The 12997-nt window shown below is 58.2% G+C and overlaps 1 protein-coding gene across 2 annotated transcripts in view; it reads right to left on the bottom strand.

Moving 5' to 3' along the window:
- LOC138282607 (polyamine-modulated factor 1-binding protein 1-like) overlaps window positions 1-12997 on the bottom strand; it is a 1030040-nt gene that overhangs the window by 445036 nt on the left and 572007 nt on the right. The window lies entirely within an intron of this gene.

The raw sequence follows: 12997 nt of genomic DNA, 5'->3' as shown, positions 1-12997 counted from the left end.
TGGATAAATTCCTTAAGAGTTAAAAAAAATTCTTTAGAGGGATTACCCGCCTAATCAATTTGCTTGCTGTTATACATTTTACAACCCTTTTTATTACAAATCAGGTTAGGTGGCAAAATCTCTTTAACTTCTGGCAGAGTGTTTTTTTTTTCTTTTTAGCTTTAAGCTATGTGGTATACCGGGGTGCAAAAGATCTGTGTTGAGTATTAGTCTGAGTTCTTAATAGAGCAATGCTATTAAAGGCAAATTTTAGGGCAGACTGGAATTCTACCTGCATTTGAATTACTTCTAGGTCCCATCTAGCTGTGGAAAAGTAAGACAGCAGAGAAAGATTTTGGAGAGACACAATGCCATTGTCTTGTGGCACCTTTGTGACCGGGTTGTCTCAGATATGGCTTTCGCAGATTAGCAATCAAAGTATAGTCAGTCCAACTAAGAGGAAGAGGTGGCTCACAATGTAATGCAATAAAATTAGTAAAAAATAAGATCCAAGGTGTGGCCAGCTGAATGATTGGGATCCAGAATTCTTTGACGTAGGCCTAAGGTCTCTAAATTGGCTGACAGCTTAGATGTATCTGTCTCAGAGGGGTCATCAAACATAGTTAAAATCTTTCAATAATAAAAATTTTTGAACAGAGAGCGTGTGGGTGGCAATGCTCCCGATAAGATGATGAAAATCTTATTTACACCCCGGAGGGGCGATAGAGCAAAGCACCTTTCCGGTGATCTTTCAGGGAAAACTCTATTTGTATTATGACACATATGTTAACGATCATAAACTTGATTCCCGTTTAGTTTAAATGGAATGTTCTCAATGTTTCCATTCAAAACTTAGTGTTTATTGAAGCAGCAGGTTACATAACAAATGGAATGTCAATTGGCACCAGAAAAGCCTCAAGTGCACCATGTAGTAAACAAATGACCGCTTAGCACAGATTGTAGAGGTATGGCAACATAAACAAAACTGATTTCAAGTTTTTTGCAAACTAATGAGCCATTTGATGGCAAATAAAAAAGTCCTGAGCTTGAAATGATTAGAAGACTTCACACACACCAATATTTTGAGCTGTCTCATGTAGTGAAATATCAGGCTTGTAGTCAATTTAGGCAGTGAAAGGGACATCACATGCACTTTGACCCCAGTGACATCACAGAAAGATGCATCATATGACGCTTGATGTTGTCCCAGTGAGTGATGTGACCTTTGACTGTTGTGATATCACAGGAAGTGCATCACTAAAATTAAAAAACTATGATTAGTCTACAATGAAAGGGTTACTATTTATGCCTGTATCCTATAATCTCATCTCTTTCTCTACCTTTCACAGCTCTAAGGATCCATCTCACCTCCAATGCTGTTTTGTTGAATGCCTTCACATCTTCCTCTAGCCTCCACGTTTTCCTGTGATACTTGCCTCTTTCACATTTTTTGTGCCATATCCAGCACTTTTCTCTCCTTTCTCCCAGTTTACCTCCTAACCACACCTATGTAATCCTGTTACCACTTACTTATTCCCACAGTTCTATCATGTGTTCCTTGTAACTGCCACCTCCCAATTCCTCACTCACTTGCTTTTCCCCCAATATATTGACCTCTTATTCTCACCTCTGTATCTGAGTCTTACTCATTTCTGTTTCTCCATAATTTATCTGCACCCCTTCACTCTCATTCAGATTCAGAATTCGCTTCTTGCCTCCAACTTCATCACTCACAGCCTCTCCCAGTTTCCCTTCTAGCTCCACCTCTCTCATCATCATCGGCATCCTCATTTCCCCTAGAATAGCAGAACTGAGGTTTTCTTAGCCCAATCACATGCAATCTTCACTCCTGTCTTTGACTATTGTTTGTCATTATCTCTTTAGTTTCCCTAACACTCTAATTTCCTCACCTCTAATAGTCTCCACCACCACACATCTCTATGCTCTGGCTCAAACATTTTTCACATATTCCACCTTGCTCTCTCAGGCTGCTGCATCAATAACTCTCCTCTTACCTCCCCCATTTCTCTAGTTTTTTCTTAAGCTTTCTTCCATAACTACTCTCCTTTTCAATTAGATGCTTCACACATGTTGATGCACCAATCAGCGACTCCCTTTGCCATTCCATCTTCCCACTCATCCTTTATATCTTAGTTCATCTTCTTACCTCTTCATCTATCTTGTATTTGACAGCTCAATACCTCTCCTTCTTTCTACAGTCTGCTCTCTATTGAAAACATTTCTTGTTTTCACTCATGGTCTCTTTTGTGCTCTTTCCTCCATGCTCTTACTCAGTCTATCGCTTCTGCACCTCTCTTACCATTGACTGTTGCTCAGACAGACTACTTAACTGTAAGAAATGAAAATCTTACAGTCTACTCAAGGCACTGCAGAGTGCAGGTAAAGAGGTCAGACAAGGTGCTGCACCATCAAAGGGATAACCTGTCCCAGGACCTGAGTTTGTTGTCCTTCATTTCCCACCCCGCCCTTCACAAGCAAGCCACACATGAAAAGCACCATGATGATTTCTCTGGTATTGTGGTTATTACCTCTACGTGGGAGATAATGATGCAGAGGGAGTTGGTAACTATGATGGGGGTGTAATTACTGTGCAATATGAGATGTTGACGTAGGGTACCCTCCGAAATGAGCAACTACCAGGGAAATCAAGCATATCACAAGATTCCCATGGCAATTTCCAATTTCTCCCCAAAGATGCACCAAGTCATGTCGGTTGATTTCATCTACCAAAGTGTCCTGGCAAAATGCAGCAGCTTTGGAGAGTTACTGTGGATCTTGAAACCCCGATTGGATTTTTAAGTGCTTCTACTGACCCAGTCAGCATTACCACACGACTCATAATGAGGCGCTCAGAGACTTGTCTCCTTAAAACGTATTTTCTTCACCAGTCAAGTAAACATACTGCAAGGGCCTAGCAGCAAAGTAAAAGATCACATTTGATGCTGAGTTACAGTCTTGAAATGCACAATCCATGTAGGTTGGTTATTGACCCTTCTTCACAGTGGCTCCACACCTTCCATGTGAGGACATATTCAGCATAATGGCAGTCTACTGAGCCCTCCACCACAGCAGGCACAGCGAAAATAACTACATCCTGCTTCATTTGAAAGTCTCATTTGCTTTTGCAGCAATTAGAAATCAAAATCGTAATTTGCAGATTGCTCCAATTAATATCAGCCACCTGTAAATATTCTTGTCTACAATCCAGAACAGTGTGTTTTTTTTGCCCACCATGCCACCTCAGAAATCAACCAGCCATATAAGCAAATCAGCCTTGTTCTTTGTTCAGTGGAAAATGTCCAGCCTTTACTGCCAAGCCAGGTCCCCTTTAAAGAAAGCAACCTCAGACCAGCTTCAGCTTATTTGTGCCTCGCTATTATGGTGCAGTGTGAGTCCTCTGCCACAGTAGGTCGAGGTCCTCGTCTGGGTATACCTGTCACACTTAGGGTGCTGCACTGAAAAACAAAACAAAAAATTGATGGGTGGATTGCTTTAATTATTTTCAGCCTTTGGTAGTTACACTTGGTACAATCCAGTCCGTTGTCTTTGCCCACTAAGTCACCTTACATAGGAACTAGCCATATGGAAATCAGTGGTGTCCCTCCACCAAAAGGACAATATAACAAACTCTGTAAACGCAATTGCCTGTGGGCACCTTGCCTAAAAAAAAAAAAAAAAAAAAAAAACCTTGCTTTTGAGCAAATGATCGGACATTGCCCGCTATAAAACATAGCTCATTCATAGTGTGACCTGAAATGTATTTATGACCTTTCTGAACCCTAGTTAACATAGAATCAATTGAGGCAGGGAGTTCCCTGTTGCTGGCTCCCGAATGGAGAACCTCTATCTCCCTTCCCATCTTAGCTTGCTTGGCTCGTGAAACATTGTAAATTTGATGCCTGACCTCAAAGGCCACCTTGGAAATAATAAGGTATTGTATCCCTTAAATATGCACAAACATTATGCTGTGTATGACACCTTTGGGTCATAAGGAGCAGGTGCAGTGGACTCAAACACGAAAAACTATCTGTTTGCTTAGCGTCAAAGGTACAAAAGCACATGCCACGTGGCACATTATTAACACTGTGACCTGACAGGACCAAACCAAGAGGACACACCCCTCTCCGGCAGTAAACATAATAGAGGGGCACTCTCCATAATGCTTTTACTCAGCGGGCAAAATAGCCATTTGAGTATGTTGAACAGTCCCCATGTGTATTACAATTTAATACTTCTAATTCCTGTAATTTCTTTTGTGAGTGGGTGAACAGAAAGGAACATTTTGACGGTTCCACCGATCAAACTCATCTGACATTCTGTTTGTGGTTTGCATCGCCGGCTCGATTGCTACACATGTTTAGAGGTAACCTAATTAGTTGAGCTGCAAAGCCCGTATCAAACCTTTCCATCCACATGTAAATGACAGACACAGGCTGAAGATTTATTATAATCAGTGAAGCACATGCAGATTGCCTAATTAAATTCCGTTGACTTGTCCATCAACATTCCGGAGTTAGATCATTTTATGCATTATTTCTGTGCTCCAACTTATGCCTTTTTAGCATCCCCTATGCTTTCAGCTAGATTTCTGTACACTATACAGAATTGCATGCATTTCGAAAGTACAATTGCATTATGTTAAACAGTACCACGTAATGCAATACACGCCGAGATGTTACAAAAGCAAACATGAACAGAGGAAAAATAATCACAGACCTGTGCCTTTGTGTTATATATTCAGCCACTAAAGAAGTGAATGAATAAACGAATGATTGATCTGTAACAAAAAAAAAAAATCATCCTAGGGGTTTCATATTGAACACCAACAATTTGAAGGAAACGTATTGCACACATACAAGTTAATTCTCTAAAAGGCAGCAAACTAAATGACAAATTGTTTAGGGATTTTCCTGTAGATACTGTGCAAGTTACTGCCTTGGTACTTTCTGCGTTTTTCAATTGTATTCTATTGTTGGAACACTGATGTTAGTGTGTAGCAAGGCCTCCAGGACCACCGTAAATGCTAGTTAAGTCCAGCAAAGATAAAAGCAAACATTGGGAAAGCCAATAGGTTTCATCTTAGGAAAGTTTTGTCTTTGTCAATGGCTTTTAGTCATGTTGTAAACATTGGTAAGATGCTGTTCAACATGGCAAAAAGCTAAAAGCAATGTGGCTATGTTATTTTATAGGTGTGCGCATGCTTTATTACGCATTTGTACCTACAAAATGATGCAAGCACCACTTTATATGAAAATCTGAGATGGATTAGTAAACAAAACAAATATATATATATATATGTAGCGCAAAATCCCTTTGTAAATGCAAAGGCTGTTAGCAAATAGGTGCCTGATCGTCCACAACAAATAATAGATTAGAAAAAAAGGAGAGACAGGAGAGTGGGAGATTCTGCGAGGGAGGGAGAGGGCTGCAACAGGGAGAGGGTGTGCGGGAGGAGGCAGCAATGGAGAGCTGGGTGGGCGGGAGGGGACAGCAATGGGGAGCTGGGTGGGCGGGAGGGGACAGCAATGGGGAGCTGGGTGGGCGGGAGGGGACAGCAATGGGGAGCTGAGTGGGCGGGAGGGGGCAGCAATGGGGCGGGAGGGGGAAGAGCAATAGGGAGTGGGTAGGCACGAGAGGGAACAGCAATGGGGAGTGGGTGGGCGCGAGGGGGAACAGCAATGGGGAGCGGGTGGGGGCGAGGGGGAACAGGGAACGGGAGAGGGTAGCAAAGAGGAGCAGGACAGGGCAGCAAAGGGGAGTGGGAGGGAGAAGCATCAGGCAGGGTGAGGGTCGGGAGGGGCGGGTAGCAGGGAGGGAGAGGGTCGGGAGGGGCAGCAACAGGGAGCGGGATGGTCAGGAGGGGGAAAAGCAACGGGGAGCGGAAGGGAGCAGCAATGGGGAAAGGGAAGAAAAGGGGAGCGGGAGAGGGCAGCAAAGGGGAGCGGAAGGGGGAAGCATCAGGGAGTGGGAGAGCACAGCAATGGGGAGGGAGAAAGGGGGCAGAAACAGAGAGTGGGAAGGTAGGAGGGGCAACAACATGGAGCAGGAGAGGCAACAACATGGAGCAGGAGGGGAAGCAACAGGGAGCAGGAGGGGAAGCAACAGAGTGCGGGAGGGGAAGCAACAGGGTGCGGGAGGGGAAGCAACAGGGTGCGGGAGGGTGGGAGGGGCCAGCAACACGGGGAGGGAGGGGCCAGCAACACAGGGAGGGTGGGAGGGGCCAGCAACACGGTGAGGGAGGGTGGGAGGGGCCAGCAACGCGGTGAGGGAGGGTGGGAGGGGCCAGCAACGCGGTGAGGGAGGGTGGGAGGGGCCAGCAACAGGGTGAGGGAGGGTGGGAGGGGCCAGCAACAGGGTGAGGGAGGGTGGGAGGGGCCAGCAACAGGGTGAGGGAGGGTGGGAGGGGCCAGCAACAGGGTGAGGGAGGGTGGGAGGGGCCAGCAACAGGGTGAGGGAGGGTGGGAGGGGCCAGCCACACGGTGCGGTAAGGCTGGAGGGGGCACCAACACGGTGCAGGAGGGCAGGAGGGGGCAGCAACTGGGAGCGGGAGGGACAACAACAGGGATCGGGCGGGAGGGTTCAGCAACAGGGGGCGGGAGGGTTCAGCGACAGGGGGTGGGAGGGTTCCGCAACAGGGAGCAGGATGGTCGGGAGAGGGAGCAGGAGGGAGCAGGAGGGTCGGGAGGGGGCAGCAACGTGGAGCGGCAGGGCCGGTGGGGGGAACAACGGGGAGCGGGAGGGCAAGTGGGGGAGCAACGGGGAGTGGGAGGGCGAGTGGGGGAGCAACGGGGAGCGGGAGGGCGAGTGGGGGAGCAACGGGGAGCGGGAGGGCGGGTTGGGGGAGCAACAGGAAGCGGGAGGGCGGATGGGGGAGAAACGGGGAGCGGGAGGGCGGGTGGGGGGAGCAGTGGGAGAGCGCGTGGGGGGAGCAGTGGGAGGGCGGGTGGGGGAGCAACGGGGAGCGGGAGGGCGGGCTGGGGGTAGCAACGGGGAACGGGAGGGTGGGAGGGGGGTAGCAACGGGGTGGGGGGGTAGCAACAGGGAGCGGGAGGGCGGGTGGGGGGTAGCAACAGGGAGCGGGAGGGCGGGTGGGGGGTAGCAACAGGGAGCGGGAGGGCGGGTGGGGGGTTGCAACAGGGAGCGGGAGGGCGGGTGGGGGTAGCAACAGGAAGCGGGAGGGCGGGTGGGGGTAGCAACAGGAAGCGGGAGGGCGGGTGGGGGTAGCAACAGGGAGCGGGGAGGGCGGGTGGGGGATAGCAACAGGGAGCGGGAGGGCAGGAGGGGGATAGCAACAGGGAGCGGGGAGGGCAGGAGGGGGATAGCAACAGGGAGCGGGAGGGCAGGAGGGGGATAGCAACAGGGAGCGGGAGGGCGGGAGGGGGATAGCAACAGGGAGCGGGAGGGCGATAGCAACAGGGAGCGGGAAGGCGGGAGGGGGATAGCAAAAGGGAGTGGGAGGGTGGGAGGGGGATAGCAAAAGGGAGTGGGAGGGTGGGAGGGGGATAGCAACAGGGAGCTGGAGGGCGATAGCAACAGGGAGCGGGAGGGCGGGAGGGCGATAGCAACAGGGAGCGGGGAGGGCGATAGCAACAGGGAGCGGGAAGGCGGGAGGGGGATAGCAACAGGGAGCGGGAGGGTGGGAGAGGGATAGCAACAGGGAGCGGGAGGGCGATAGCAACAGGGAGCGGGAGGTAGCAATAAGGAGCGGCGAGGGCGGGAGGGGGGGTAGCAATAGGGAGCGGGAGGGGGGTAGCAAAAGGGAGCCGGAGGGCGGGTGGGGGGTAGCAACAGGGAGCCGGAGGGCGGGTGGGGGTAGCAACAGGGAGCGGGAGGGCAGGAGGGGGATAGCAACAGGGAGCGGGAGGGCAGGAGGGGGATAGCAACAGGGAGCGGGAGGGCAGGAGGGGGATAGCAACAGGGAGCGGGAGGGCAGGAGGGGGATAGCAACAGGGAGCGGGAGGGCGATAGCAACAGGGAGCGGGAAGGCGGGAGGGGGGATAGCAAAAGGGAGTGGGAGGGTGGGAGGGGGATAGCAACAGGGAGCTGGAGGGCGATAGCAACAGGGAGCGGGAGGGCGGGAGGGCGATAGCAACAGGGAGCGGGAGGGCGATAGCAACAGGGAGCGGGAAGGCGGGAGGGGGATAGCAACAGGGAGCGGGAGGGGTGGGAGAGGGATAGCAACAGGGAGCGGGAGGGCGATAGCAACAGGGAGCGGGAGGTAGCAATAAGGAGCGGGAGGGCGGGAGGGGGGGTAGCAATAGGGAGCGGGGAGGGGGGGTAGCAAAAGGGAGCCGGAGGGCGGGAGGGGGGGTAGCAATAGGGGGCAGGAGGGCGGGAGGGGTTTTAGCAATAGCGAGCGGGAGGGGGTAGCAATAGGGAGCGGGAGGGTGGGGAGGTAGCAATAGGGAGCGGGAGGGGCAGGAGGTAGCAATAGGGGGTAGCAATAGGGAGAGGGGTAGGAATAGGGAGGGGGTAGCAATAGGGAGCGGGAGGGGGGTAGCAATAGGGAGCGGGAGGTCGGTAGGTGGGAAGCAATAGGGAGCGGGAGGGCGGGTGGGAGGGAGGGGTAGCAATAGGGAGCGGGAGGGCGGGTGGGAGGGAGGGGTAACAACGGCGAGCTGGAGGGTGGGTGGGAGGGAGGAGTAACAATAGGGAGCGGGAGGGCGGGTGGGAGGGAGGTGTAACAACAGCGAGCGGGAGGGCTAACAACAGTGAGCGGGAGGGCGGGAGGGAGAGCTAACAACAGCGGGCGGGAGGGAGGGCTAACAACAGCGAGCGGGAGTGCGGGCGGGAGGGGTAACAACAGCGAGCGGGAGTGTGGGAGGGAGGGGGTAACAACAGGGAGGGGTAACACCAGCGGGCGGGAGGGGTAACAACAGCGAGCGGGAGGGCGAGCGGGAGGGCGGGCGGGAGGGTTAGCAACAGCGAGCTGGAGGGCGGGCGGAGTAGCAAAAGGGAGTGGGAGGGCGGGTGGGGTAGCAACAGGGAGCGGGAGGGCATGTGGGGGTAGCAACAGGGAGCGGGAAGGCAGGTGGGGGTAGCAACAGGGAGCGGGAGGGAGGGCTGGGGGTAGCAACAGGGAGGGGGAGGGAGGGCTGGGGGTAGCAACAGGGAGAGGGAGGGCGGGCTGGGGGTAGCAACAGCGAGCGGGAGGGCGGGCTGGGGGTAGCAACAGCGAGCGGGAGGGTGGGCGGGAGGGGCATCAACAGAAAGCGGGAGGGCGGGCGGGAGGGGCATCAACAGAAAGCGGGAGGGCGGGCGGGAGGGGCATCAACAGCGAGTGGGAGGGCGGGCGGGAGGGGCATCAACAGCGAGCGGGAGGGCGGGCGGGAGGGGCATCAACAGCGAGCGGGCGGGAGGGGCATCAACAGCGAGCGGGAGGGGCATCAACAGCGAGCGGGAGGGCGGGAGGGGCATCAACAGCGAGCGGGCGGGCGGGAGGGGCTTCAACAGCGAGCGGGCGGGCGGGCGGGGCATCAACAGCGAGCGGGAGGGCGGGCGGGCGGGGCATCAACAGCAAGCGGGAGGGGCATCAACAGCAAACAGGAGGGCGGGCGGGATGGGCATCAACAGGGAGCGGGAGGGCGGGCGGGATGGGCATCAACAGGGAGCGGGGAGGGCGGGCGGGGGTAGCAACAGGGAGCGGGAGGGCGGGCGGGGGTAGCAACAGGGAGCGGGAGGGCGGGCGGGGGGTAGCAACAGGGAGCGGGAGGGCGGGCGGGGGGTAGCTACAGGGAGCGGGAAGGGCGGGGCGGGGGGGGTAGCTACAGGGAGCGGAAGGGCGGGCGGGGGGTAGCTACAGGTAGCGGAAGGGCAGCCGGGGGGGGTAGCAACAGGGAGCGGGGAGGGCGGGCGCGGGGGTAGCAATAGGGAGCGGGAGGGAGGGTGGGGGTAGCAATAGGGAGCGGGAGGGAGGGTGGGGGGTAGCAATAGGGAGCGGGAGGGAGGGTGGGGGTAGCAATAGGGAGCGGGAGGGAGGGTGGGGGTAACAACAGGGAGCGGGAGGGCGGGTGGCGGTAGCAACAGGGAGCGGGAGGGCGGGTGGGGGGTAGCAACAGGGAGCGGGTGGGTGGGGGGTAGCAACAGGGAGCGGGAGGGGGGTAGCAACAGGGAGCGGGAGGGCGGGCGGGGGGGGTAGCAACAGGGAGCGGGAGGGAGGGCGGGGGGGTAGCAACAGGGAGCGGGAGGGCGGGCGGGGGTAGCAACAGGGAGCGGGAGGGCGGGCGGGGGAAGCAATAGGGAGCGGGAGGGCGGGCGGGGGGTAGGTACAGGGAGCGGAAGGGCGGGCGGGGGGGGTAGCTACAGGGAGCGGAAGGGGGGGGTGGGGGGGTAGCTACAGGGAGCGGAAGGGCGGCCGGGGGGGTAGCAACAGGGAGCGGGAGGGCGGGCGCGGGGGTAGCTACAGGGAGCGGAAAGGCGGCCGGGGGGGGTAGCAACAGGGAGCGGGAGGGCGGGCGCGGGGGGTAGCAACAGGGAGCGGGAGGGAGGGCAGGAGGGCCAGCAACAGGAAGCAAGAGAGAGGGTGGGAGGGCCAGCAACAGGGAGCAAGAGGGCGGGCGGGAGGGCCAGCAACAGGGAGCAAGAGGGCGGGCGGGGAGGGCCAACAACAGGGAGCAAGAGGGCAGCCGGGAGGGCCAGCAACAGTGAGCAAGAGGAGCGGGAGGGCAGGCGGGAGGGCCAGCAACAGGGAGCGGGAGGGCGGGCGGGAGGGCCAGCAACAGGGAGCGGGAGGGGCAGCAACAGGGAGCGGGAGGGAGGGTGGGAGGGGCATCAACAGGGAGCGGGAGGGTGGGAGGGGCATCAACAGGTAGCGGGAGGGAGGGAGGGGCATCAACAGGGAGCGGGAGGGTGGGAGGGGCATCAACAGGGAGCGGGAGGGAGGGTGGGAGGGCATCAACAGGGAGCGGGAGGGAGGGTGGGAGGGCATCAACAGGGAGCGGGAGGGAGGGACGTCAACAGGGAGCGAGAGGGCGGGTGGGAGGGGCGTCAACAGGGAGCGAGAGGGCGGGTGGGAGGGGCATCAACAGGGAGCGAGAGGGCGGGTGGGAGGGGCATCAACAGGGAGCGAGAGGCCGGGGCATCAACAGGGTGCGGGAGGGTGGGTGGGAGGGGCATCAACAGGGTGCGGGAGGGCGGGTGGGAGGGGCATCAACAGGGAGCGGGAGGGCGGGTGGGAGGGGCATCAACAGGGTGCGGGAGGGCGGGCGGGATGGGCATCAACAGGGAGCGGGAGGGCGGGCGGGGGTAGCAACACGGAGCGGGAGGGCGGGCGGGGGGTAGCAACACGGAGCGGGAGGGCGGGCTGGGGGTAGCAACAGGGAGCAGAGGGCGGGCGGGGGGTAGCAACAGGGAGCGGGAGGGCGGGCGGGGGGTAGCTACAGGGAGCGGAAGGGCGGGCGGGGGGGTAGCTACAGGGAGCGGAAGGGCGGGCGGGGGGTAGCTACAGGGAGCGGAAGGGCGGGCGGGGGGGTAGCTACAGGGAGCGGAAGGGCGGGCGGGGGGGGTAGCAACAGGGAGCGGGAGGGCGGGCGCGGGGGTAGCAATAGGGAGCGGGAGGGAGGGTGGGGGTAGCAATAGGGAGCGGGAGGGAGGGTGGGGGTAACAACAGGGAGCGGGAGGGCGGGGTGGCGGGTAGCAACAGGGAGCGGGGAGGGCGGGTGGCGGTAGCAACAGGGAGCGGGAGGGCGGGGTGGCGGTAGCAACAGGGAGCGGGAGGGCGGGTGGGGGGTAGCAACAGGGAGCGGGCGGGTGGGGGTAGCAACAGGGAGCGGGAGGGGGTAGCAACAGGGAGCGGGAGGGCGGGCGGGGGGTAGCAACAGGGAGCGGGAGGGCGGGCGGGGGGTAGCAACAGGGAGCGGGAGGGAGGGCGGGGGGTAGCAACAGGGAGCGGGAGGGCGGGCGGGGGTAGCAACAGGGAGCGGGAGGGCGGGCGGGGGAAGCAATAGGGAGCGGGAGGGCGGGTGGGGGGTAGGTACAGGGAGCGGAAGGGCGGGCGGGGGGGTAGCTACAGGGAGCGGAAGAGGGGGTGGGGGGTAGCTACAGGGAGCGGAAGGGCGGCCGGGGGGGTAGCAACAGGGAGCGGGAGGGCGGGCGCGGGGGTAGCTACAGGGAGCGGAAAGGCGGCCGGGGGGGGTAGCAACAGGGAGCGGGAGGGCGGGCGCGGGGGTAGCAACAGGGAGCGGGAGGGAGGGCAGGAGTGCCAGCAACAGGAAGCAAGAGAGAGGGCGGGAGGGCCAGCAACAGGGAGCAAGAGGGCGGGCGGGAGGGCCAGCAACAGGGAGCAAGAGGGCGGGCGGGAGGGCCAGCAACAGTGAGCAAGAGGGCGGGCGGGAGGACCAGCAACAGGGAGCGGGAGGGCGGGCGGGAGGGCCAGCAACAGGGAGCGGGAGGGCGGGCGGGAGGGCCAGCAACAGGGAGCGGGAGGGGCATCAACAGGGAGCGGGAGGGAGGGTGGGAGGGGCATCAACAGGGAGTGGGAGGGCGGTTGGGGGTAGCACCAGGGAGCGGGAGTATGGGAGGGGGTAGCAACAGGGAGCAGGAGGGCGGGAGGGGGATAGCAACAGGGAGCGGGTGGGCGATAGCAACAGGGGGCGGGAGGGGGATAGCAACAGGGAGCGGGAGGGCGATAGCAACAGGGAGCGGGAAGGCGGGAGGGGGATAGCAACAGGGAGCCGGAGGGCGGGAGGGGGATAGCAACAGGGAGCCGTAGGGCGGGAGGGGGATAGCAACAGGGAGCGGGGAGGGCGGGAGGGGGATAGCAACAGGGAGCGGGTGGGCGATAGCAACAGGGGGCGGGAGGGGGATAGCAACAGGGAGCGGGGAGGGCGATAGCAACAGGGAGCGGGAAGGCGGGAGGGGGATAGCAACAGGGAGCCGGAGGGCGGGAGGGGGATAGCAACAGGGAGCCGGAGGGCGGGAGGGGGATAGCAACAGGGAGCGGGAGGGCGGGAGGGGGATAGCAACAGGGAGCGGGAGGGCGGGAGGGGGATAGCAACAG

This window comes from Pleurodeles waltl, chromosome 2_2, assembly GCF_031143425.1.
Source record: "Pleurodeles waltl isolate 20211129_DDA chromosome 2_2, aPleWal1.hap1.20221129, whole genome shotgun sequence".
NCBI classification, from domain to species: domain Eukaryota; kingdom Metazoa; phylum Chordata; class Amphibia; order Caudata; family Salamandridae; genus Pleurodeles; species Pleurodeles waltl.
The sequence above is the reverse complement of the archived record's forward strand: the minus strand, read 5'-3'. Positions and strand labels throughout refer to the sequence as shown.